We start from the raw sequence: 27,083 nt of genomic DNA, 5'->3' as shown, positions 1-27,083 counted from the left end.
CTGGGAGAAATTGGCCTCCTTACCTTCATCTTCCCATGTGGGCACCAGATACGGAAACTGTGTTTAAACTCCACAGTGCTCTCTTTGGCTTTTACCATAAAAAAGAAATAAAAATGTGTCCTGGGTGCTTGGCAAATCAGTCCATTGTTAGATGGGGACCCATTATCTTTGACCTGCACGTTTTTGCCTCTTCTGACTCACAGAAAATCTTCAAAAACGTCTTAAGGGAAAGATATGTGATATCTGAGAAGCTCTCACTTACAGAAGAAAGATCCATTTTGCGATATAAAAAAATTATAGTTGAATTAAGTGATTTCTTTATTTTTTATTTCAATTGGTCTGTTATCAGCTCAAATTCTTAAAATGTACCTAAAATATTAATAACAGAAGCTTTTTTACCAACCACATTATCAACATGTGAGGTTAATAGTCAATCCTCTCCTTTCTCTGTTTTTCCTCTTAGTCACCAAGACAACTCTCATATTCCTCCATCTTAGCTTCTTTACAGAAAAATTCTGACAGGTAACTGTCTGCCATCCTCTATCACTTCTGAAACTGGTAATGAAATGTCAGAGGAGGAACAGTTAATTAAAATCGTGGAATCCACTTTGCATCCTCTCACAGTCAGTAAAAATACTACAATTAAGGATACATTTCAACACATGATGTGACTAATATAAGTCACAGTTTTTAATAACATTCAGCCATTAAAAATCAAAAATCATTATCACGAAATAGAATATTAGGTAAACGTCTTGCTGCACTGGCCATAAAACTCCTTTTGCTCAACTAGTGCAACAGATTTGATACTGAGATCAATTAAGAAGGCATTTTCTTGTAATAAACCAAGGAACATATCTATAATCTGCAAGTAATTTATGGGAATAAAAACGGTACCTGAACAGCCCACATGGGCTTACGTGAGCGGTTACCTTCCACAAGATGCCCTCACACTCTCATGTTACTCTGTAAACATTTAAGAAACACACAGTAGAGAACAGCAGCTGAGAGCCCAGGCTCGGGAGGGAAATGCTGATTCAGTCCTGCCTCTGCCACTTTCTAAACACGACACTGCCACTTTCTAAATGTGAGACTGCTTCATATCTCAGAGCCTCAGTTTCCCTGTCTGCAAGACGAGGTCAACACTCTACTCTTAGGGCTGCTGTGAGGATTAAATGAGATAACATGCATGAAGTATTTTCAGTACTGCCTAGGACCTTGTAAAGGTTGAATAAACACAAGCTGTTCCTCTTATTGGATACTTCATTCACTTAATAACTGTATTCTCTGAGGCTCTGGTAATTTAAGAACATTCATATAACCTCAAATATATTCATTTATTTTACACTATTGCAGTATTCATTGTTCTACACAAGAATTAGGCAGATGATACTTCAGGGCTCTTTAGTTCCAAATGCTGCCACCCATTTTTAGTACAGATATCTGTTAGGCAAAGGAGAATAGAAGGGTCAGCTCACCTCAGAAGCTGCCAGCTTCCACCCTTGCTTGTCAACTAGCTCCATATGAATCAAACTGCACTCACCAGGGAGCACTTGTGAAAGTCTCCGATTTATAGAAGTATTTACCTTGGGATTTGGGGTTTGTTTTTTCAGGTTTATGTCTGGGACAGCATGCTAAAGCTAACAGTCCAGCAATTTTATTAAACTCTTCAATTTCAGCATTTTTTAAAGAGCATATAGAAATCACACTGGCAGTGGCTATTTAAACTTCCCAGCGGATGCCAAAAATAATAAAAGGACACTTAAATGACCATTTTTGAGCAGAGCCAACAGCATGTGGCCTAATTATCCAGCTACATGAAAAATTCTATGGATTTTAAACCAGAGTATAAGGGTTGGATATGCACAGTGCAGAACACAAACAGCTACCTCACTGGGGTGTGAAGAATTTTTCAAATCTAAATTTAAGGTTCAGTTCTATCAGGTAAGTTTCTCCTCTGTTTTTTCCTTCTGATTAACTTATTAGAAATGGTAAACGAACAAGATGGCAAAACAGTGACATAGCTAACTAAGCCTCTAATGAATACAAGCAAAGAAAATACCATCGTATGATATCTCTTATATGCAGAATCTAAAAAGACATGATACAAACAAGCTTATTTACCAAACAGAATCATAGACTTAGTAAACGAATTTGTCATTGCAGGGGTGGGTGAGTGGGGGGAGAACGGGGGGGGGGGTGCGGGGAGGGATGATTACAGAGTTTGGGATGGACATGTACACACTGCTATATTTTAAATGGATAACCAAGGACCTACTGTATAGCACAGGGAACTCTGCTCAATGTTATGTGGCAGCCTAGATAGGAGGAGGGTTTGGGGAAGAATGGATGCATGTGTATGTATGGTTGAGTCCCTTTGCTGTTCACCTGAAACTACCACAACATTGTTAACCAGCTATACTCCAGGACAAAATAAAAACTTTGATGTATACCATTGGTATGCATGTATCTATGGTATATATACATACCATTGTGCTAAGTGTCTCCAATTATTTCTAATACAAATTTATAATACACAGGTATAACTGTGCACATTTTATAGATGAGGAAACCAAACTCTGACAGGGTGACTGCCTTCCCCCAGGGAGCAGTTATCAGGGCTGGTGCCCTGGCTATCTTCTGTTTGCCCCCGCAGACCCTCTGCCTGCCCTATGGTGGCCTCTCCTCTGCAACCCTCTGCAGCTCTCACGCCTTCTGGCTATTGGTGTGTTAATACAGAGGGTAGACAGCCTTCCCTTATTGTGCCTACCTTAAAATCATCACCCCTTCATCTTGTTTCTTCATCACGTATATAAACATTTGCTGTTGTTCAGTCACTAAGTCATGTCTGACTCTTTGTGATCCCATGGTCTGTAGCCTGCAAGGCTCCTCTGTCCACAGATTTTCCAGGCAAGAATACTGGGGTGGGCTGTCATTTCCTCCTCCAGGGGATCTTCCCAACCCAGGGATTGAATCCACATCTCCTGCATCAGCAGAGAGATTCTTTACCACTGAGCCACCAAGGAAGCCCATATATAAACATTATCACACACTTTTTCATGAACTCATTCAATAATATCTATGGAGAGGCACCATGTACTGGGTTCTCTGTTTAGGTGCTGAAATATTCTAGTAAAAGACCCACATGACCCTTAACTTACTTATTCTCTTCTTTTCTTTTCCAACTTAAATATTAAATATAAGGGATGTTCCCCAAATCAGATGCCATTTCTTCTACAAATCTTTCAGCAGTGCTGGACACATTATGGATGCTCAATAGTGGATGGAGAAAAGAATAATTGATGGGTAAAACAAAAACCATCTGAAGTGTCTGCAGGAGCACGATAGAAGTTACCAAGCCTAAGACGCTTTCTATTAGTAATAACAGTGCCTTGGACAAACCTCATCGACTATGATACAGTCCCTGCGCAAAGCTTAAGACTAAGACTTTTTCAATAACATGCTGAGCAAACCCAAAACAGTGCTGCTCATTAAAATGAGAATTAAGAACAATGATGATATCTGGTGTTGATAAAGTTGAGGTGAGATTAACATTCTCATAAATCACTGGACTAAGTATGAATCTTCCTGCAATGTAGGAGACCCGGGTTCGATTCCTGGGTCAGGAAGATCCCCTGGAGAAGGAAATGACAACCCACTCCAGTATTCTTGCCTGGAGAATCCCATGACAGAGGACCCTTAGCAGGCTCCAGTCCATGAAGTCGCAAGAGTTGGACACGACTTAATGACTAACCCACCAAGTATGAATCAGTACCACCTTTCTATGTGGAAATTTGCTTAACACCACAAGCAAGTGACTCAGCTAATGGCTTCCAGAAATAAATCCTAGAAGCATAATCAAGGATGAGCCCAAAGATACAGCTATACATATGTTATAAAAAAATTAAAATTTTAGAAAATGGTAATAACCTAAGTGTTCAGCAATAGTGGATTAATCAATTCAAGAACATCATATAATGAAACACTAGAAATGATTAAAGATAATGCCATATCATATATTTCATGACATGAACACATTCACAATACATTATTAACTGGAAAAAGGAAGAAATAAAGTTATATGTAGAATAACCCAGTTTTTCTTTTAGAAAAGTTTTGATATAAGAAAAAGGCCCAAAATACACTATGTAATAGGAATATAATACAAGGCATATATGTAATTTTAAAGTATTTAGTAGTCATATTTTAAAATGTAAAAAACCCAAAAAAGTAAAAGATAAAATTATTTAAAGAGATATTTTAATTAATCCAACATACACACAACAAGAATAGTTTAAAATGTCTTTAAGAAATTTGGTGTGCAGTTTATACGCTTAGAACATGGTGTCTATTCAGCCTTGTCATATTTCAAATATTCACAAGCCATCTGTGAATATTAGTGGCTCCCTGATTGGACAGCTCTGGTAAGCCTTAAAAGCAGGTGTAGAGAGAAAGAATTTGTATGATTTTGACTTTCTTCTTTTGTATCCCTGTCCTTTTACAATCACCATGTATAATTTTGCTATTGACATATAGTACTTCTGTGATACAAAAACTAAGCTGTTTTTAAATATTAAGAACAAGGGTTTTTTTGTGTCTGTCTCTGGAATACTTTTTGTCTCACTGTCTCTGCTGTTTACAGATTACCTGCTTCCAAGAATTAGAAAAGTGCTCTCCTTTCTTCCCCTCTTTTCATATAGACTTTGAATAGCTACCTAGTTTCAGCCCTTAGGCAAGTGAGTAAGGATCAAGTAGTGTTGCTCTTCAGAGTCACAGCTAAACCAGCCCCTGCTTTCTGGTGGTAAGACCCCGAATCTGTCAGGACTCCAGGCACTGTTTTAGCAGCTCTCCTGGGCTTGTGGAAGGGCAGGGAATGGGACCGGAAAGTGCTTAATTTGAGGTTAATTAAATAGTGATGACAAGCCTTAATCTCCAACTTGTCATCAGATTGTAAACACTGATCGCAGCTGCAGCCATCTGTAATAAACCTATTGAGAGAAATCTTGACCAGAATGAAATGAGTATGTTGGTTATCCAGATGAAGCTGAGAGATGAGATCAGACAAATTCAGGCCCTTGTAATGCCAGGAGAAGAGGAGACCCGAAAGGAAAGATATCAGAGGAAACTGTGTCAAATCTGATTTCTTTACAGCTATACAAAAAAAAAAAAAAATTCCTGAATCCCATGGGCCTGGAGGCTGAAAGAAATAAAGGTAAAGATGTAAATCCACTGGACTGAGGATCTGAAAGATATTGAAATAGCTCTGCTACTATTAACCACTGATGGGTTTCTGTGGAAAATGTCTGTGCCATGCTCATGTCTGGAGCCTCTGGACAAATGGTTATACCAGTGTAAGTAAGCCACAGCAGGAATTTACCTGAGAGGGAGGGAGGGGATGGGCTTCCCAGGTGGCTCAGTGGGTAAGGAATCTACCTGCAATGGGTCGGGAAGATCCCCTGGAGGAGGGCATGGTAAGCCACTCCATATTCTTGCCTGGAGAATCCCCATGGACAGAGGAGCCTGGCGGGCTATAGTCCATGGGGTCACAAAGAGTCGGACGCTACGGAGGCAACTGAGCAGAGGAAGGGGATAACAGTTACAGGCCAGGCGCTTCACATATAATTTACCTGATAATTCTGGCAACTATTTTATAAGGTATTATTATTTTTTCCACTTTAAAGAAGAAAATGCTAAATCTGAAGTAAGTTTCCTACCTAGCCAAAGGCCATGCAAAATATGGGTTGAACCCAGAATTGAATATAGACTAAAACCCTAGGCTCTAAAATTCAGGCAGCTCTGTCTCAAGCTTTGTGGCAGTGGTGAACAAGTGCTCAAGGTGAGCAAATAGTGAAGCTGGTGAGGAAGATGGGAAGAAAAGCAAAAAAATTCCCCAGGATACACCTAGGAAGTTCTGTGGCCTAGTGGGTGACTGCTGCAAGGTGGATAAACATTCTGATACTGCTGTTCTCAGTGTCCCTTAAAAGTGCCCTGTCTGAGGGACACACTACTGCTGCTGCTGCTGCTAAGTTGCTTCAGTCGTGTCCGACTCTGTGCGACCCCATAGACAGCAGCCCACCAGGCTCCCCTATCCCTGGGATTCTCCAGGCAAGAGTACTGGAGTGGGTTGCCATTTCCTTCTCCAATGCATGAAAGTGAAAAGTGAAAGTGAAATCGCTCAGTCGTGTCCGACTCTTCGCGACCCCATGAACTGCAGCCTACCAGGCTCCTCTGCCCATGGGATTTTCCAGGCAAGAGTACTGCTACTATGCCTAAAACAGAAAACTAATGAGAACCTACCGTATAGCACAGAGAACTCTACTCAGTGCTCTAGTGGTGAACGAAATGGGAAGGAAATCCAAAAAAGAGGGGACTACATATACGTATAGCTAATACACTGCTGTATAGCAGAAACTAACACAACATTGCGAAGAAACTATACTCTAGTGAAAATTATATTTTTTTAAAAAGTGCTGTCTCTGGAGTCATTTTACATGGAGAACACTTCCTCTTTCTTAAAGACTCAGCATGGGTCAATCTGCACCTCTTCTGTAAAGCCTTTCCCAAACCTACTGGCAAAACTGGCATTTTTTTTTTTTTAATATATTAACAAAGTGGGAGGCAATGGGAAGGAGATGACTTCGGTATAATGGGCTAGACATCATGTTACATGTAAAGTAAGTTAAGGACAATATGAATCTGAGGATAGGAAATACTGGAGTGAAATAACCATGACAGTTGTCAAAGAGTTAATCATCTAAGCTGCACCGTTTAAATCTACATAGGGTTTCCCGGGTGGCTCAGTGGTAAAGAATACATCTACCAAGCAGGAGCCTTGGGTTTGATCCTCAGGTTGAGAAGATCCCCTGGAGAAAGAGATGGAAACCCACTCCAGTATTCTTGCCTGGGAAATCCCATGGATAGAGGAGCCTGGCAGGCTACAGTCTATGGGGTCGCAAAAGAGTCAGATCTGACTAAGGAGCTAAACAATACAATTCTTCACTGAAGCCTCTCTGGTTCAAGACAAAACAATCATTCCTTCTGTGGTATTGGTGAAGACTCTTGAGAGTCCCTTGGACAGCAAGGAGATCCAACCAGTCAATCCTAAAGGAAATCAGTCCTGAATATTCACTGGAAAGACTAATGCTGAATCTGGAACTCCAATACTTCGGCCACCTGATGTAAAGAACTGACTCATTGGAAAAGACCCTGATGCTGGGAAAGATTGAAGGCAGGAGGAGAAGGGGACAGCAGAAGATGAGATGATCAGGTGGCATTACCACCTCAATGGACATGAGTTTGAGCAAGCTCCAGGAGATGATAAAGGACAGGGAAGCCCGGTATGCTGTAGTCCATGAGGTCACAAAGAGTCAGACATGACTGACCGACTAAACAACAACAAGAACAAGGATAGTGCTAGGGGAAAATAGCAGTGAGCAAAACCGGATACAATTCTGCTGTCAGGGTACATACATCTAACAGGGATAACATGGTCATAATAAAAGACCACACAGATATTTGGAAAATTGTGATACATGCTCCAGATTATAGGTAAAAAAGAAGTGATGATTTTGTCCAACATACAGAACTGGAAACAAATAGAGTATGCAGAGAAATAAGCTTCAGTTAATTATTTGGAAGAACCCTGAAATAACCCATACATTCCAGAAATGACCCCATGAATGAGCACACTTCCTCCTCCTGGCATTGGACAGGCCCAGGCTGAAGCCAGGGAATATACGGGTACGGCCCCAGATGACTTCACAGGTCTCTTCCAGCTCAGAAAAACTACGACTCCATAACTCTAAACAAAATACTGTCTTGGATGGTAATTAGAATTTGCTAGATTGAATTTCCAGGAGAGTAAGGAAATTGGTGCAGAGAAGAATCATTTATGTACACAGAGAGCAGTGAAGCAAAACTGAATCTCCTAAATGTCACTGATACACCTCAGTTTTACTTACTGCTCTGGAAGCTTCATGAGGATAGGGGCCCATGGGCTTGCTCATCATTGACTCATCAGTGTATGACACACAGCACATATACTAAATACTTGTTAAATGAACAAATAAATACAGCACTAATACGCTCACTTATAAAAAACTTTCTTCTACTCTTGTGGACCTTAAAATTGAACTTTCTTGAATAATTAATGAACACGAACATCAGTCAATCACTCGCTTCCTGATTAATAGCTAGGATCCCTTGTCCAAGCAGCCACTTAGTTCAATTAAAAATTAATAATTTTCCATGGAATAAATACACACTACACATAGTACATCAGGGGCTCCACTTTTAATAAGCAATTAAGTAATGCAGAGAGACTAAGAATCTATTAACTAAGAGAGAACTCCATGAACTTGCCCTTCAAGTCATCATTCATTCACTACCCATTTCTCTTCTAAATTTTTAAATTAGCTAGGAAAACAGCAGTTCTGAAAACAGAATAAATAATTATTAATAATTAATATGTTGTCATATTTTGGTTAACATTTGCAGGCGACACAATGTGTTTTTGTTAAACAGTGAATTCTGTTTGTTTTTATTCCTTCTCTGATGTGAAGAATACATTAGGGAAGATCAATACAAAACTGAGGCACTATACGTAAAATGTTAAGGGTCTATTCATTGAAAAATTATGAACCATGCTATAGAACTTAGGTCAGAGCTAAATTAAATTATTGATCCACATTTATTTTCCCCCTTTCTATGTGACTATCTCCTGATTTTTTTATAACATACATTACTGCCTATAGAGCAAATGAATCATCTTATCCTAGGCCCAGCATGTCTGCTGACTGACAATTTTCTAAAATTAATTCTCATATTGGTAGCACTCAGATTTATAAATTGAGCTCCCTTAGCAAAAACACCTAAATATCCAACGTAAAATTTATAAGCTTTTGTAGCATGAACCCAAAGGGAAAGAGGCTAATTTTCACTTTTTACAATACAAAGACTACAAAGAAAAAAAGAGATGTTATTTTTCTTAACACCATTTCACTACTTTATGGTTCTTGGTACATTTCATTGATGAGGCCAAAACATATTCACTTGATTTTTTAAAAATGGCTTAACTGTATTCCTAAGTAAAATGATGCAATCAGCACGTGAATTGAAATCTTTTAAATTTTCAGACCTAAATCTTCCTCAAGATGTGTAACCTCCAATTCTGTAAGCAGTTTTACCAAATGCTTTGGGGATTTCTTTGAATACAAAGAGCTCTCATCCCCAATCAGCCTTCAAAATGACAGAATATGTCTTGAATTGGGATCTTCTCTCACCTTCTGAAAAGGGAAAATGGATAAACATACTGTAGGAAATGTAAATTCCACAGACTCACATTAATTTATAAAAAAGGAAACTGACATAAGAGTTCTTGGTAGATGCTATCTTTGATTTGGGGCTGTACTTAGCCAGTAACTTTTGTCTCCTGGGAAAATACTTTCTCTTTAACAAAGTAGTGTCGGATGCAGAGGCCTCTCCATTTTCTCTAATAGGAAACGATCGTTCCTAGCTGTGAGCCAAATAAGGCAGAAATTATCCCTAATATGTAGTCTGAACATTTGTATCAAAATACAGTAAAATACCATTTCGGAGTCGGACGAGAAAAACGTGAACTCGTAAAACATCTGCCTCCCTCAGGTGGAGAAACGGTCCGTTGATTTTCTTCCCACTGACTGTCACTGTGAGAAGCTCCCGGCATCAGGAGCATGTTTCATCGTCTTACATAAATGCCAATCCCTATCGCTGGGACAAGGGGACTGGAGCCTCACAGCAGGCCTGGGGGACTCTGTTTCTCCACAAGTCTGCTCCAAAGCTGAGCGCCCTTTGCACTGGAAATCAATGTCATCCAACAAAAACTGCAGGCGAAAGCTAAATACCAGCAGCAAAATGTCTCTTGTGTACCAGTCTCTCCCCACTGTGTTTTCTGCCAGGTGAGGAAAACAGGGCGAGCAAAGGCTGAAGACAGAAACATTAAAGAACTTGAGAGTTGAAAAGGGGCAAAGTTTGAAATAAGAATAGACTCAAGCATCCAAGTGCGAGGAAGTGTAGAATGCCATCTGGGGAAGGGCAGCAGGCTCCCTCCCTAGAGATTCAACTGAAGGGCACCAATACCTTAGGAGGTTCCTTCACCAGGTTTTGGCACCCTGGACCTTGGGGTCTAAGCACACAAGCCAGTACCCATCTCTCAGGAGGTGGACTTCATTACCCAAACTCACATGTCCAACGCATGAATCCAAAATAGCAAAGGAACAGTCTACAATTTGTAATGCAATGGCTGCCCAGATGTCAGAATGACCAGGACGTTCCCTTTCTGAAGATGTCCTCCATGCAAAGCCAAATCCTAATCAGACAGCAATCTGATGTGTAAGCAGTCTGAACAAGAGGAGTTCATTTGATGAATTGAATGTTGAATGGCGTCAGGGGGAATGCAGTCAAGCAATGGGAGAAGATATACAATGTGTGCTGGCCACGGCTCCCTGTATCCACTGCCATAACAGGAACTGCCTTGCCAACAGAACAGCAGCGCTCCCAGTTCCTCACAGGAGACCCATCTCCTCCAAACAGGACTATGTGTGCATGCCTTCTGCATTTCCATCACTATGTACCCACAATTTGAATGGCAAAATCTTCCTTTTGCCCTAAAAAGCTGCAACGTTTTCTCATTGGTGAACTAAAATTTATTCCTTGTAACAAATGAAAATATGAAAAAGTACAAATTATTTCTTCTTCCCATGAGATTACAGATGGATAATCTTTTAGACTCTTTCTTAGGTTGACCATATAAAATTTCCTTTGCAGATAAAACAGTCATTTATCAGTAATTTCACATGGTTCAACTTAATATATGGGTTCATACATACACTATATCTAAGTAGGATCACATCTTACATTCTTTTGTTGCTTTTCTTTCAATTAACCAGGGCCCATAAATAGCTTCCCATGTCATAAAGTAGTATCATGGCAGATATTCTTGTACATGCTTCTTTGCCAAAGCCTCTGATTATTTCCTTAGGGAACATTCCCAGATATAGAATCATTGGGTCAAATCCTATGCACACACCCATTCAGCACACACCCATTCATTTATGTATTACTTACGGCAGCTTTCACCCAACAACAGTAGAGCTGGAATGTGTACACAAAAAGCCTACATATTTAGTCTCTGTGCTCAGTTGCACAACTTTTTGCAACTCTTTGGATGTAGCCTGCCAGGTTCCTCCTCCAGGGGATATTTGGGACCCAGGGATCAAACCTGGGTTTTGGGCATTGCTGGCAGATCTGTTACCCAATGAACCATTGGGGAAGCCCATTTAGTCTCTGGTCCTTTACAAAAAAGTTTGCCAGCTGCTGACCTGGATCTCGGAGAAGGCAATGGCAACCCACTCCTGTACTCTTGCCTGGAGAATCCCATGGACAGAGGGGCCTGGTGGGCTACAGTCCATGGGGTCGCTAAGAGTCGGACACAACTGAGTGACTTCACTTTACTTTTCACTTTCATGCAATGGAGAAGGAAATGGCAACCCACTCCCGTATTCTTGCCTGGAGAATCCCAGGGACGGGGGAGCCTGTTGGGCTGCCATCTGTGGGGTCGCACAGAGTCAGACATGACTGACATGACTTAGCAGCAGCAGACCTGGATCTACAATTGGGTAGAGACAGAATACCCAAAATGGAACATCCACTCTACAAGAGGACATAGATTCTCCATTTGTAAAATTCATGATGATTACAAGCAGATCTCCTCCATTTCAAATATTTTCTACTCTTTAGCATTTTTTAATCAGTCCATTTTTAAATATAAGTCCACTTATCATTGAAATAGTGCTAAAGAATACTATTTGAGAAAATTAACTCCATTATTTTTAATCATAGAAATTACTATAACCTAAGATATAAATGGGAACCAAATCAAACAAAATGTTATAAAAATTCTTCTATTGCATAATAATCTAATCTAAATTTAAACATTTACCATAAAAATTAACTATTAAATAAGAAGATTAAAAGACATTTCATTTCTTGGACCTTTGATTTGAAACAGCTAAAAATTTGAAGCTGGATTCCCTTAACTCATGAGCAAGCCTCAGATACTTGGCTTACAAAAAAAACACATTTAACTTTTCACTGAAAAAAAATCACACAGAGCACATCTGAATTTCTACAAATTCCTCGTTAATTAGACTTTAATCTGCATGGCTATACCATATGCTAGAAAACCATCCAAATACAAACTCTATGAGACGGTTTTACTGCCATTACTTTAAGAGCCATTTAAAAGATTTTCTATGGGATAAAGATTGGGTGATTTATCATGGTTTTATGCTCCTTTAATCTGCTCCATCTTCCCATTGTAAAATAAATATTGGTTTTAAAATAAATGGTTCTGCCCAGGTTTTGATGAGAAAAATTGCCCTGTAAATCACAAGCTCACATGTGCCAAACTCTAAGTCCAATGTTAACTAGCCCATTCTGATGAAAAATAAGTCAATTTTATAGAACAAAATCTAAAGGAAGACAATTACATAAGTATATTATCAGTGCTGCAATGTAACTAATTTGAGATATGAGCTTCCCTACTCCCTGTTTTTTTTAATTTACACACCAAAAAGATGCGACTTGATATAAAACTGGTCTTACAATTGGACTTTTCAAAAATATATTCTTTACGACAGCTTTTATTATATTCTCTCCAACTCCAATACACAAGTTATGTAACTGAAAACAAATACAAGCAAATCTGAGGGTTATATGATAACATCTTTATCAACCATTTAGTTCACACTCAGAGTGAGTGAGTGAATTCGGTTAGTCGTATCCAACTCTTTGCGACCCCATGGACTGTAGCCTACCAGGCTCCTCCATCCATGGGATTTTCCAGGCAAGAACACTGGAGTGGGTTGCCATTTCCTTCTCCAGAAGATCTTCCCAACCCAGGGATTGAACCCAGGTCTCCCACATTGCAGGCAGACGCTTTACCGTCTGAGCCACCAGGCAAGTCCTCAGAAGGTCATATCAATTTAACAGTTGATTCCTTGGACTATTTCACAGAGTTCTGAGAAACTGACAATATAAATATATAACTTAATATAGTAGCACTAGTGGTAAAGAACCCACCTTTCAATGCAGGAGACCTAAGAAACATGGGTTCGATCCCTGGGTCAGGAAGATATGCTGGAGAAGGAAATGGCTCCCACTCCAGTATTCTCGCCTGGAGAATCCAACGGACAGAGGAGCTTGGCAGGCTACAATCCAAAGGGTTGCAAACAGTCAGACACAAATGAAGTGACTTAGCACACAGCACCTTTCTATCATAAGCATAATGCATAAACACTTTGGAAAATATGAATGGTTTCAAGCAGTGCTTAACTAATTATCATTAGTAAAATATGAGTTGACAGTATTATTCCTTTCTAACATGTTGTGAGTTGATGACACATGCACTTGGATATTCTGTCAATGTCAAGTTGCTATACCAGTTTCTAAACTTGCACTGTCCAACAGAAATAAAATGTTAATCACAGGTGTGGCTGACATTTAAACTTTCTAGTAACCTCATTAAAAATATAAAAATAAACAGATGAGATTAATTTTAATAATACTTTAATATAACCTAATACATCCACAATCTTATCATTTCATATAATGTAAGCAATATAAAAATATTACTGGTGACAAATAATACACGTTACCACTTCTAAATGGAATCTAAAAAATAAAACAACCAAGTGAATAAAACAAAACAGAAAGAGACTCACAGATATAGAGAACAAACCCATGGTTACCGAGGAGGGAGGGGCAGAACTACTAGGTATGCGTGCATGCATGCTAAGGTGCTTCAGTTGTGTCCAACTCCTTGCAAGACCATGGACTGTAGCCCACCAGGCTCCTCTGTCCATGGGGTTCTCCAGGCAAGAATACTGCAGTGGGTTGCCATTTCCTTCTCCAGGGGATCTCCTGACCCAGGGATTGAAGTTTGGTCTCTTGTGTCTCCTGCATTAGCAGGCGGGTTCTTTACCACTAGCGCCACCTGGGAAGCTTCACTTTGTATGAATATAGAATAAAAAAGATATCATGATATATGGCACAGCACAGGGATGATAGCCAATATTTTATAACTTTAAATGAAGCAAAACCTATAAAAATTTGAATCACTATATTGTACACTTGAAACTAATATTGTAAATATTTCAATAAAAATATTACCAAAATATTTTACATTCTTCTTTAATACTGTTTAAAATCCAGTGCTGTAATGCAGGAGACTCTCGTCCAATTCCTGGGTTGGGATGATTTCCTGGAGAAGGGATAGGCTACCCACTCCAATATTCTTGGGCTTCCTTTGTGGCTCAGCTGGTAAAGAGTCTGCCTGCAATGTGGGAGACCTGGGCTCGATCCCTGAGTTGGGAAGATCTCCTGGAGAAGGCAAAGGCTACCCACTCCAGTATTCTGCCCTAAAGAATTCCATGGACTGGATAGGCCATGGGGTCGCAAAGAGTAGGACATGACTGAGTGACTTTCTACTCTTCTATGTGTTGTACACTTATAGTCTGTCTCAATTAAAACTGGCCACATTTGAATTACTCCATATCCACACGTACCTAGGGGCTACTGTGTCGGACAAAGCAGTCCTAAATTCTTACTCTCAATGTCTGACCTGCCTCTTCACATTTTGAAGCACACTAGTGCTGTCTAAACCATTACTCCCTTCGGAACAGATTCTCTAAGTTCCTCTTCCATAATTTTTTGCCTTGTGTTTTATAATTAAGGTTTCCATTTCAGATAAGACCAACACTTAAATTAAAAAATTAGCACACTCTTGACTGTGGCTTCCTTCGTCCTTCCTTTCAGGAAGGGCATCACCATTAACAAGGGATGAATGCAGAAGCCTCCTCCACTCTCCCTTCTCTACATGTGACCACTACTCTGAATGAAGCTGGTTTAGTTCCTGTCTGTCCATATTTTTATACTTCACAGATTATATCCTTAAGCATCAACATAGAGCTCTTAACAAGGGAAAATATGTTTGCGCTTTACTGAGACGTGTGAATTTTATGTATTTGGCTTGTATAAATCCTTCCCACATTCCAAAGGCAATTGCTGAAGCCAATTTTCACACCTTTCTACCATCCACTCTATTAATATGATTATGTTTTAGGACCCTGTATTACCTTCTAGCTTGGATAACTCCTACCCATCATTTCAGTCCCAGCATGAATGTCACTTCTTCAGGAAACCTTTGCTAACCTGCCCTTTGCCCAAGATAGATTAGGTTCCCTGTTAAATGCTCTGACCTTTCCTATACTGTACTTGCCTCAATTGTAAATATCTATTTTTGCAATGATTTTTTTAATGTCCATCTCCTTCATGAAAATGTAAGGTAACACCTGCATAATTCCCAATTCACAGTGGATGTCCATACGTATGCTTCAGATGAGAGAATGATTTTCTCTTCCATTCATTCATTCAAACTCAACTCAGCTAGAAATCATGTTTCTCAGTCTCCTGTTGTGACATGAACTTGGAATGTCTGTATCATAAACACATGGCACCCCTGTTTATTAAAATGCATGTTTCAAATATATTACCACAAAGTTATTCGGTATAATCTTTTGACATTTTATTATCTACTGTACATATATTAGGCCCCTTTATTCACTTCTACTGCTATCTGCGTTCTGACTCTCTCATTCTCTCTTTCCTTCTCTCTGTCTTTGCTTCTGCAATTGATTAAGTTTGCTAGATGTGTTTAGTTAGTCTTTCAAGGAATCATCCTTTGTTTTGCCTATCCTCTCTGCTGTTCCTTTGTATTCTATTTCTTTTTGTAATATTTTGTATTATCTTCTCTCTTTGCTTTATTTTGGTTTACTCAACTATCCTCTTTACAACTTTTTGGTTGAATGCTTAACTCAATAATCAGTCCTCCTTCATTACAAATATATGCATTTGAATTTATAAAATTTCCTTTATGGACCTCTTTAATCGTATCTTACAAGGTTTAAAATAAAGTATCTACTCATTTCTAGCATCACTTTTATTAGATTCAAGATTTAGAAGTATGATCTTGAGTTTGCAAATGTATAGCTTTTAATGTCTATTTGTTTTGGGCCTCCTAATTTTTTCCTCTGAGATAAGAAGAAATGTAATTTTTATCAGTCATTGGTAAGGCTTTTGATGTGTGTACATTCTCTGGTACTGAAGCTCAGAGTTCCATAGATGTCTACTTGATCAAGCTAATCAGTTACATTATTTAAATCTTCTTTATTGTTTCTAATATTTTCTAGTTTGATTTTTCAATGTCTGAGAGAAAATGTTTAAAACTCCCAATTATGATTTATGTTTCAATACTTCATGGTAATATTGTTAATTTTTACTTTATATATTTTTGAAATGATGCTACTAGGTAATGAAGGTTCAGGATAAATATATATTCTTTGTGAATTGCTCTTTTATCATTAAACAATAACTTCCTTTATCTGTAATAACATTTTTAAAATACATTTTGTCTGATATTACTACAGTGTCATCAACCTTCTTTTGAAAGGTATTTGCATAGTTTGTTGTTTAGTCACTCAGTCATGCCCAACTCTTTCTGTGACCCCATGGACTGAAGCCCACCAGGCTCCTCTGTCCATGGGTTTTCCCAGGCAAGAATACTGGAGTGCATTGCCATTTCTTTCTCCAGGGGATCTTCCCCACCCAGGGATCAAACCTGCATCTCTTGCACTGGAAGGCAGATTCTTTACCACTGAGCCACTGCGGAAGTCCCACATGCATGGTATAGTATGTCGACTTCCACATATATATTTTCTTTCAGTCTTTCCATACCATTATTCTTAATAGGGGTATCCCTTATGAACAGTTGTGTGACTGTTTCTTCTTCCCCATTCAACTTAAAAATCTTTGTCTACTGCCACAAAGAATGAATCATTTTTATGTTTGTTGTGATTCCTGCTGTATTTGGCCTTATTTCAACCATGAGATTGATTTACAATTTCCTAAAAGCCAGAGATTACCCAAATGTACCCAGTTTACACACCAGAGATGGCATGACTATATCTAGCTGAGGCTCATAATTTAGCTCTCCTCATTAAGTCAACTTAGACATGTTAGCAACCTATTGATATGTTCTCTTAAAACTATAACTGATTAATTCTTACACAAGTAATACCCCAAAATTTCCAGATTAAAGTGGTCAATCCACTACAATTACAGGTCAAATCCATTGCATTTACCTGTAACATGAATACAAAAGAATCCATGTGTCATCCACCTCTGATGTTGCTGTATTTCACCTCCCTCATTAATTTTTTCACTTTCATATGATGCAGCTTTCATCTTGTCTCCTTTCCTACATCTCTTCTTCCCAACCCCTCTTCTCATCATCTCTTGCTTAGAGAATTGCATTAGTATCCTTGGTCTCCCTGCCTTTATCTTACTATCTTCCACTTCAGTTAAATGAGGTTTGTTGTTGTTCAGTCACTTAGTTGTGTCTAGCTCTTTGTGACCCCATGGACTGCAGCACACCAGGCTTCCTTGTCCTTCACTATCTCCTGGAGTTTGCTCAGATTCACGATGAGCAAACTGAGTCGGTGATGCTATCTAACCATCTCATCCTCTGCCACCCCCTTCTCATTTTGCCTTCAATCGTTCCCAGCATCAGGGTCTTTTCCAACAAGCTGGCCCTTCACATCAGGTGGCCAAAGTATTGGAGCTCCAGCTTTAGCATCAGTCCTTCCAGTGAATATTCGGGTTGATTTCCTTTAGGATTGACTGGCTTGATCTCCTTGCAGTCCAAGGGACCCTCAAGAGTCTTCTTAGCACCATAATTTGAAAGCAGCCATTCTTCAGCATTCAGCCTTCTTTATCGTCCAACTCTCACATCTGTACATGACTACTGGAAAAATCATACCTTTGAATACATAAACCTTTGTCAACAAGGTGATGTCTTTGCTTTTTAATACTCTGTCTAGGCTTGTCATAGCTTTTCTTCCAAGGAGCAAGCAAATGTTTTTTAATATCATGGCTGCAGTCACCATCCACTGTGATTTTGGAGCCCAGGAAAATAAAATCTGTCACTGATTCCACTTTTTTCCCTTCTATTTGCCATGAAGTGATGAGACTGGCTGCCATGATCTTAATTTTTCACTTTTTTATGTTGAATTTCAAGCCAGCTTTTTCACTCTCCTCTTTCACCCTCAAGAGTCTCTTTAATTCCTCTTCACTTTCTGCCATTAGAGTGGTATCATATGCATATCTCAGGTTGTTGATATTTCTCCCGACAATCTTGATTCTAGCTTCTGATTGCATTTCCCATGTTGTACATTGCATGTAAGTTAAACAAGCACTGTGACAATATACCGGAGAAGGCAATGGCACCGCACTCCAGTACTTTTGCCTAGAAAATCCCATGGACGGAGGAGCCTGGTAGGCTGCAGTCCATGGGGTCGCTAGAGTCGGACACGACTGAGGGACTTCCCTTTCACGTTTCACTTTCATGCATTGGAGAAGGAAATGGCAACCCACTCCAGTGTTCTTGCCTGGAGAATCCCAGGGATGGGGAAGCCTGGTGGGTTGCAGTCTATGGGGTCGCTAGAGTCGGACACGACTGAGCGACTTCACTTTCACTTTTCACTTTCATGCATTGGTGAAGGCAATGGCAACCCACTCCAGTGTTCTTGCCTGGAGAATCCCAGGGACAGGGAAGCCTGGTGGGCTGACGTCTATGGGGTCGCACAGAGTCGGACACGACTGAAGCGACTTAGCAGCAGCAGTGACAATATACAGCCTTGTTGTACTCTCTTCTCAATTTTGAACCAGTTTTTCCATGTCCAGTTCTAACTGTTGCTTCTTGACCCGCATACAGGTTTATTAGGAGACAGGTAAGGTGGTCTGGTTAAATGACAACCTTGTATTATAAATTAAGAAGTTTGAATGCAACCCTGCAGGTTGGTCTCTCTTGAACTGAAATCCGAAGACACAGTCTAAAAGCTCCAAACTTTTTTTTTTAATTTGTGGTTTTATCCAATTAATATTCTAAAGAATCTAAATGACAATCTGATAATTGAGCTGGGCTTCCCAATAGCAGCGCCCGAGTTTGTCTTTTTTTACCCCATCAACTATTCTGTTCTCAGTGTCATTGGCACCGAATGATCACCTAAAGTGACAGCTTTTAACTTTCATTGTGTCAGTAAGCAGGTTTGGCTACTAGACTGACATGTCTTAATGCCAAAATTGTCCCACATTTGCCACTGTGCTCTTCAGTGGAAATGATTTATAACTGAAAGATACTGTCATTGAATAAGGTTTTAATTTATTAAGTTATTTAATTAATGGAGACTTTAATATGATATCATAAAAACTCATAGTGTCACAGAGTAATGGTCTATTTTAATTGTTATGGGCTAATGAGAAAGGAACAAAGGCAGAATTAATATGTAGATGATGTACTTATATCAAATGGAAGCCCAATGTTATGATGGGACACTATACAAAAGGTTTCCCTATCTTTCAAATAGAGAGAAGTGGTGGGAAAACTGACGCATCATATGCCTCAGAATAGTAAAGGCATGGCAAATAAAAAGAGCCTTTGCCACAGTACTCACCATACTCAATATTCATTTATCAAAAGTGTGTTAAATGCTCAATCAATAAATATTGAGTGCTAAATAATTGTTCTAGGCACTGAAGATACAGAAGCAAGAAAGATAGGCAAAAATCCCTTCCTACATAAAGCTATATCAGGACAATAAACAAATTAACAATCATTTATATTATGTGAGATAGGGATAAATTCTGTGAAGAAAAACTTAAGAAGGGTATGGAGTTTCAGAATGATGGGGAGAGGAAGACAACTATTGAAGGATCGTCTGAGGAGATGACACTGGAGCAGAAATCTGAGTGCAATGAGCAAGCAAGACATAGAAATATCTAGGAGGAAAGACTTTCAGACAGAAATAATAGAAAACACAAAGATGCTGAGGTAGGAACAAGCTTGACATACACGAAGCACAGCAAGAAAACCAGTGTGACCAGACCTTGGGAACAGAAAAAAGAGAGTTCAGTAGACATGGTGAGAAAGACAAGGATGAGCCAAATCTTGAAGGATCTTGAGGCTAGAGCAAAGAGATTGAATTTACTCTCCAACAGATGTATGGGGGTTATATCCACGCAGTTCATGTGCAGTACCAGAAGGCAGACTGAGACAGTGGGTGCAGATACAGAGTCAGTGTAGATTTGCTGGAGGAGATGAGGTCATCTCCTCTAACTTCTTCTATTTACTCAATGGAATATGAAGTGAAGGAAACAGCTGAGGGGGAGAATAGGGGGTGGGAGTTGGAGTCCGAGGTAGAGGTGAAAGTATTAAACCATTGTTTTACAGAGTAGAAGTTTCAGGCAAATAATGAAGAATTGGTAAATACAACAGAGGATACACTTGAAATCTGTGGACATAAATTCAAAGCAATGCTGCTCAGCATAGTTTTGTGTTCTTTTTTTTTTAGTTTTGTGTTCTTCTACGTTCATCTGCACTCGGGTCCAAAGTGGGCAGAGAGCTGAGAGAGGGTCAGAATCATGTCGGTGAACAGGACACAGAGAGACTGACTATAGCATCTGAGCTGGGTAAGGAGAGGAGTAAGGGCAGGAGAGGGGTGATGAATACAGGCATAGCTCTTTTTATTGCACTTTCCTTTAGTGTGCTTTGCAGATATTGTGCTTTTTATAAGTTGAAGGTTTGTGGCAGTCCTGTATCAAGCAAATATATTGGTGCCATTTTTCCATCAGCGTTTGCTCACTTCATGACTCAATGTCACATTTTGGTGATTCTTATATAACATTTCAGGTTTTTTCATTACTATCACTGTGATCAGTGATCTTTGATGTCACTCTTGTATTAATAATTGTTTGGGTGGTATCACAAACTGCACCTATGTAAGATACTGCACTTAATCAACAAATGTTGTGTAGGGGGGACTTCCCTGGTAGTCCAGTGGTTAGGACTCCATGCTTCCAATGCAGTATTGCAGGGGTGTGGGTTCGATCCCTGCTTGGGGAACTAAGATCCACATGATGTATGGTACAGCCACACACACACACACAATAAAATGTTGTGCATGTTCCAACTGCTCCACTGACCATCCATTCCCCCATCTCTGTTCCCCCTTCTTGGCTCTCCCTATTCTCCAAGACATAACAATGTTGAAATTAGGCCAATTAATAAATGGTGTGCCTGAAGAACTATGAAACAGAGGTCCGTAATATTGTACACAAGGCAGTGAACAAACCCATCCCAAAGGAAAAGAAAAGCAAGAAAGTAAAGTGGTCATTTGAGGAGGCTATACAAATAGCTGAAGAAAGAAGAGAAACAAAATGCAAGGGAGAAAGGGAAAGCTATATTCAACTAAACTCAGAGTTCCAAAGAATAGCAAGGAGAGGCAAGAAGGCCTTCTTCAAAGAACAATGCATAAAAATAGAGGAAAACAACAGAAAGGGAAAGACTAGAGATCTCTTTAGGAAAACTGGAACTATCAAGGGAACATTTTACCCAAAGATGGGCACAATAAAGGATAGAAACAGTGGAGACCTAGTAGACACGGAAGAGATCAAGAAGAGATGGTAAGAATACATGAAAGAACTGTACAAAAAAAGATCTTAATGAACCTGACAACTATGATGGTGTGGTCAGTTACCCAGAACCAGACATTCTGGAATGTGAAGTCAAGTAGGCTTTAGGAAACACTGTTGTTAATAAAGCTAGTGGATGTGACGGAATTCCTGTAGAGCTATTCAAAATTCTAAAAGATGATGACTGTCAAAGTGTTACACTTAATACGTCAGCAAATCTGGAAGATCCAGTGGTGGCCACAGGACTGGAAAAGGTCAATCCTCATTCCAACTCCCAAGAAAGGTAGTACTAAAGAATGTTCAAACCATCAGACAATTGCACTCATCTCCCATGCTAGTAAGCTCATGCTTAAAATCTTGCATGCTAGGCTTCAGCATTACATCATGAAAGAACTTCTAGAAGTCCAAGATGGGGTTAGAGGAACCAGATATCAAATTGTCAACATTCACTGGATCATAGAGAAAGCAAGGGAATTCCAAAAAAAATCTACCTCTGTTGCATCGACTACACCGAAGCCTTTGACTGTGTGGATCACAACAAACTGTAGAAAGCTCTTAAAGAAACAGGAATACCAGACCATCTTATCTGTCTCCTGAGACATGTGTATGTGAGTCAAGAAACAACAGTTAGAACACTGTATGGAATAACTGATTAGTTCAGGATTCAGAAAAGAGTACAAAAAAGCTGTCTGTTGTCACCCTATTTATTTAACCTATATGCTGAGCACATCATGAGCAATGCCAGGCTGGATGAGTTACAAGCTGGAATCAAGATAGGTGGGAAAACATCAACAACCTCAGACATGTGGGTGATACCACTCTAATGGCAAAAAGTGAAGAGGAATGAAAGAACCTCTTGATGAGGGTGAATGAGAAGAGGGAAAAAAGGAGGCTCAAAACTAAACATTAAAAAAACTAAGATCATGGCATCCAGCCCCACTACTTCATGGCAAATAGAAGGGGAAAAGGTGGAAGTAGTGACAGATTTTCTCTTCTTGGGCTCTAAAATCACTCAGATGGTGACTGCAGTCATGAAATCAGAAGATTATTGCTTCTTGGCCGGAAAGCAATGACAAAACTAAACAGTGCATTGAGAAGCTGAGACATTACTTTGTCGACAAAGGTCCATATAGTCAAGGCTATGGTCTTCCCAGTGATCATGTACGGTTGCGAGAACTGGACCATAAAGAAGATAGAGCACCCACAAAGAATTGAGGCCTTCAAACTGTGGTGCTAGAGAAGATGCCTGAGAGTGTCTTGGACAGTGAGCAGATCAAACCAGTCAATCTTAAAGGAAATCAATCCTGAATAGTTATAGGAAGGACTGATGCTGAAGCTGAAGCTCCAGTATTTTGGTTACCTGATGCGAATAGCCGATTCACTGGAAAAGTCCCTGATGCTGGGAAAGACTGAGGACAGAAGGAGAAGAGGACATCAGAGGATGAGACGGCTGGATGGTATCACTGATGCAATGGACACGAACTTGGGCAAACCTGGGGAGATGGTGAGGGACAGGGAGGCCTGGTTTGCTTCAGTTCATGGGGTCATAAAAAGTTGGACATGACTAGGTGACTGAACAACAACAAATAACTGTACAATGACCTCTAAGTGTTCAATCAAAAGGAAAAGTAGCACATCTCACTTTAAAGCAAAAGCTTGAAATGATTAAACTCAGTGAGGAAGGCAAGTCAAAAGCTGAGAGAGACCAAACACTTGGCCTCTTGAGCTAAGTCGTGGATGCAAAGGATAAGTTCTCAAAGGAAATTAAATGTGCTAGTTCAGTGAATACATAAATGCTAAGAAAGCAAAGTAGCCTTACTGCTGATATGGAGGAAGTTTTAGTGGTCTGGATAGACGATGGAATCCGCCACAACATTCCCTTAAGCCTAAGCCTAAGGCTAATATAGATCAAGGTCCTAACTCCCAATTCTGTGAATGTAAGGAAGCTGCAAAGAAGAAAAGTTTGAGGCATTTATTGTTTGTAGATTTGTTTTTGATGATGGCCATTCTGACTAGTGTGAGGTGATAGCTCATCACACTTTTGATTTCCATTCATTGTAATTTTTATTTGCATTTCTCTAATAATGAGTGATGCCGAGTGTCTTTTCACGTGTTTATTGGCCATCTGCATGTCTTCTTTGGAGAAATGTCTGTTTAGATCTTCTGCCCATTTTTTGATTGGGCTGTTTAAACACCAGATTTTCACTGTAGATGAAATATCCTTATATTGAGAGAAGATGCTACCAAGGACTTTCATAGTTAAAAAGGAAAAGTCAGTGCCTGACTTCAAAGCTTCAAAAAACAAGCTGACTCTCTTGTTAGGGGCCAATGCAGCTGTTGACTTTAAATTGAAGCCAATACTTAGTTACCATTCCAAAAACCTTGGGCCCTAAGAATTATGCTAAATCTACTCTCCCTGTGCTCTATAAATGGAACAACAAAGCCTGGATGATACTACATCTGTTTACAGCATGGTTTAATAAATATTTGAAGCCTACTGTTGAGATCTATTGCTAAAAAAAAAGATTCCTTTCAGACATTGACAATACACCTGGTCAGCCAAGAGCTCTGACAGAGATGTAGATTGAGATTAATGTTGTTTTCATGTCATCTAGCACAACATCCACTCTGAAGCCCATGGATCAAGGAGTTGTTTTGAATTTCAATTCTTATTTTTTAAGAAAAAATATTTTTGTTAAAACTGTAGCTGCAATAGATAGTAATTCTTCGGAAGGATCTAAGCAAAGTAAATTGAACACCTTCTGGAAAGGATTCACCATTCTAGATGTCACTAAGAAGATATGTGATTCATGGGAGGAGGTCATAATATCAACATTAACAGAAGTTTGAAAGAAATTGATTCCAATCCTCTTGGATGACTTTGACGGGTTCAAGACTTCAGTAGAGCAAGTAACTAGAGATGTGGTAAAAATAGCAAGACGTGGAGCCTGAAGATATGACTGAATTGTTGCAACCTCATGACGTGACTTTAACAGATGAGGAGTTGCTTCTTATGTATGAGCAAAGAAAGTGGTTTCTTAAATGGAAAAGATCTCCTGGTGAAGATGAGTGAAGACTGTTAAAATGACAACAAAGGATTTAGAATATTACGTAAACCTAGTTAATAAAGCAGTGGCAGGATTTGAGAGGATTGACTCCAACTTGGAAATAAGTTTTACTGGGGAATAAAATGCTCTCAAACAGCACTGCCTACCACAGAGAAATTGTTCGTGAAAGAAACAGGCAATCAATGTGGCAACCTTTGTTGTTGGCTTATTTTAAGAAATTATCACAGCCACCACAACCTCCAGGAACAACCGCCCTGATCCATCAGCACCCATCAATATAGAGGCAACATCCTCCATCAACAAAAATATTACAACTCAGGGAAGGTGCAAATGATGGTTAGCATTTTTTAGAGATAGAGTATTCTTAATTAGGGCTTCCCTGCTGTCTCAAGTGGTAAAGAATCCACCTGCCAATGCAGGAGACACAGGAGACGTGGTTCAATCCTTAGGTCAAGAAGATTCCCTGGAGAAGGAAACGGCAACCCACTCCAGTATTTTTGCCTGGGAAATCCCATAGACAGAGGAGCCTGGCAGGCTAGAGTCCATGGGATCAAAAAGACTCGGTCATGACCTACCAACTAAATAACAGTTCTTAATTAAGGTATATACATTGTTTTTTTAGAAGTTTAGCACACAAGAACATTACGGCATTTGAGGTGAAATAATTCTTCATTGCCTAAACTGTCTCATGCACTGAATGACATTTAGATCCTTAGCTCCTGCCCTCTAAAGGCCAGTAGGACTTCTCATCTTTACAGATGATTAAGAGTACTACTTCCTAAATTGAGAGCCACTGGCCTAGCGTATGATCACCCGGTAGAGAAAGAGACACTCTCAAGTGAGAATTCCAAGGAACTGACAGCCCAGATATGGGTATTCTGTGTGGATATTCTTACCTAGAATGATGGCAGGAGAGCGATGGGCACAAAGACAGGGAGCTAGAGAGTAGAATCTTCCATCAGTGCAGAGGAGCAGGAAGGAGGATAGGCTGAAGCGCTTGGTATGAGGTCAGTGTGACTGAGCAGCTGAAATCTCTGCTTTGTCTCATCTAATTTGAACATAAAGAGCTACAAGTGGCTAGTGGTTACTTTATTCCATGGTGAAGAATAAATCATGAAGTGAGCATTTAGAAACAAATTTGAAGACACAGGAAATTCTTCTTAATATCTGAGTCTTGAGGAAAAGAGACAAAGGTAGGTGTGAGTCTAGGTAAGCTGGTGGATCTGGAGAAGGAAAGTGAGAGAAGTAATGCTTAACAACTTCAGCATTTTCAATAAGTAGGATTCCAAAAATTCATTTTAATTCATTTCTGCCTCCTCTCAGACCAACTTCTGTATCATATTGCTATGGAAGACACTTGAGAAAATCTCCCTCAAAGTTTAAAATCTCACCACAGTGTAAGAATTATTCTTTCTCATGAGAAGCCCCTGGTATTAATAGACTGTGGTGGCGGTGGTTTAGCCACTAAGTCATGTCCAACTGTTGAGAACCCCATAAACTGTAGCCTGCCAGGCTTCTCTGTCCATGGGATTTCCCAGGCAAGAACACTGGAGTGGGTTGCCATTTCCTTCTCCAGGGGATCGTCCCCATCCAGGGATCAAATTCAGGTCTCCTGCATTGCAGGTGGATTCTTTATCAACTGAGCCAGGAGGGAAGCCCAAAAGCCTGTGGTCATTGCCTATTTTTCTTGTACCTAAGTGTACCTTCCCTAAAGACTGACTTTCTATCTCAAACATAGCAGGGGGAAAAAGTTACTTCTGAAAATTTCCCATTAAAAGATGCTGTTGTTTAGAAACCATGTTTCTTTTGTGTGTGTGTTTCTATAAAAGAATATACAAACATATATGAACATGTTCTTTGTTATTTAAAATGAGGTAAAAGTATTCTGATGGGCTGCAGCCATAAGCCTATGATTTGTGCGTTCACAAAATAATTTTAGAAGGTCATGTACTTTTATGTGCATCCTACCACACACACACACACACACACACACATACACATTTCCAGAATGGCCTCATGGCCATACCCTTACAAGCTTCATTACAAACTTAACAGTAATAATTCTGTCAATATGTCCTTATGAACCAAATGAGCAATGCCAATGTGGCACCCGGGACCACTCACCCTGTGGAAGAATCCCAGATTTAGGCAGGGGAAGGGCAGAGTGCAGGTAATATTTGAAAAGCGCTTGACACTGCCTGTGATTGGGAATAAAGGATTAGTAAAACACTTCTGACTAGTTTCTGTCTGTTACTGTCCTCAATTTTCACTTAATTGCAATCAAAATAAAAAAATATTCTCTATCCCCAGAGAGTGGACACTGTCCCTAGCTTAATAGACCATAAAACACATAATTAAGAAACAATCTCTGTGGGGCTAATCAGCACAGCA

At 39.6% G+C, this 27,083-nt stretch overlaps 1 long non-coding RNA gene across 4 annotated transcripts in view; it reads right to left on the bottom strand.

The window, feature by feature from the left end:
- LOC138984687 (uncharacterized) overlaps positions 1-27,083 on the bottom strand; it is a 583,105-nt gene that overhangs the window by 263,803 nt on the left and 292,219 nt on the right. The window contains exon 3 of one of the 4 annotated variants that reach the window (XR_011461953.1): positions 13,120-13,247. The exons of the other annotated variants lie outside the window; for them this stretch is intronic. This is a non-coding gene — a long non-coding RNA (uncharacterized lncRNA). The remainder of the gene's footprint in view (positions 1-13,119; positions 13,248-27,083) is intronic. 4 annotated transcript variants of the gene reach the window in all.

The sequence above is a fragment of the Bos mutus genome, chromosome 22 (genome assembly GCF_027580195.1).
Source record: "Bos mutus isolate GX-2022 chromosome 22, NWIPB_WYAK_1.1, whole genome shotgun sequence".
NCBI lineage: Eukaryota > Metazoa > Chordata > Mammalia > Artiodactyla > Bovidae > Bos > Bos mutus.
This window is presented reverse-complemented; position numbering and strand designations above follow the sequence as displayed.